The sequence below is a fragment of the Mandrillus leucophaeus genome, unplaced genomic scaffold (genome assembly GCF_000951045.1).
Source record: "Mandrillus leucophaeus isolate KB7577 unplaced genomic scaffold, Mleu.le_1.0 Scaffold1317, whole genome shotgun sequence".
Taxonomy (NCBI): Eukaryota; Metazoa; Chordata; class Mammalia; order Primates; family Cercopithecidae; genus Mandrillus; species Mandrillus leucophaeus.
In genome coordinates, this window is record NW_012101274.1 from 155,815 (window position 1) to 157,156 (window position 1,342).

A 1,342-nucleotide genomic window follows, 5' to 3' on the forward strand; every position below is an offset into this window, starting at 1 on the left:
GGCATTTTAAATCACAAAATACAGTCTCATTAGAGATATTCAGTGTCTGAGTCTGGCATGGTGGAGCACACCTATACTCTCAGCGATTTGGGAGGCTGAGGAGAGAGGATCACTAGAGACCAAGAGTTCAAGACTAGCCTGGGTAACAAAGTGAGACCCGTTTTCTAAAAAAAATTTACAAACAGCTGGGCATGGTGGTGCATGGCTGGCTGTAGTCCCAGCTGAGGTGGGAGGATGGCTTGAGCCCGGGAGTTCAAAGTTGTAGTAAGCTATGATCATGCCAGTGCACTCCAGCCTGGGTAACAGAGCGACAGAAAGGAAAGGGAAGTGAAGCGAAGGGGAGGGGATAGGAGGGGAAGGGAGCGGGGAAAGAGAGAGAGGAGAGAGAGAGACAGAAAGAAAAAAAAAAAAAAGAAAGGCTTTAGCTGCCATCTTGCGTCCCCGCGTGTATGCGCCTAATCTCAACTGGTCCACCCAAGACCCCCGAGCACCAACCCTAGTCCCCCGTGCAGCCCCTTATCCACTCAGACAAGATGAAAGAAACAATCATGAACCAGGAAAAACTCCAAGGAACAATGATCCAGTTTAACAACCCTGAAGTTCAGGCATCTCTGGCAGTGAACACTTTCACCATTACAGGCCATGCTGAGACAAAGCAGCTGACAGAAACGCTAACCAGCGTCTTAAACCAGCTTACTGCAGTCGGTCTGACTAGTTTAAGGAGACTGGCTGAAGCTCTGCCCAAACGATCTGTGGATGGAAAAGCACCACTTGGTACTGGAGAGGAGGATGATGATGATGATGATGATGAAGTTCCACCTCTTGTGGAGAATTTTGATGAGGCTTCCAAGAATGAGGCAAACTGAATTGAATCAACTTCTGAAGATAAAACTTGAAGAAGTTACTGGGAGATGCTATTTTATATTATGACTGCTTTTAAATAATTTTTTGTTTATGGATCTGATAAAATCTAGATCTCTAATATTTTTAAGCCCAAGCCCCTTGGACACTGAAACTCTTTTCAGTTTTTGCTTATACACAATTCATTCTTTGCAGTTAATTAAGCAGAAGAAGCCTGGGAACAAAGTTTGAAACAAACGTTAATAAAGTTATTCACCTAGAGGAAAAATAAAGAAAGGAAGGAAGGATCGATTAGGGGCTAGGCGTGGTAGCTCACGCCTGCAATCTCAGCACTTTGGGAGGCTGAGGTGGGAGGATCACTTGAGCCCAGGAGCTTGAGACCAGCCTGGGCAACATGGCGAAACCCTATCTCTACTAAAAATACAAAAATTAGCCAGGCATGGTGGTGAGCATCTGTAGTCCCAGCTACTCAGGAGGCTAA

At 45.5% G+C, this 1,342-nt stretch overlaps 1 pseudogene across 1 annotated transcript; it reads left to right on the top strand.

Moving 5' to 3' along the window:
* The first annotated feature begins 408 nt into the window (after positions 1–408).
* Positions 409–1,121, top strand: LOC105534214 (annotated as a pseudogene). Its single transcript, XR_001005233.1, has one exon. The product of XR_001005233.1 is annotated as a transcription factor BTF3 pseudogene (transcript).
* Positions 1,122–1,342: the final 221 nt, after the last annotated feature.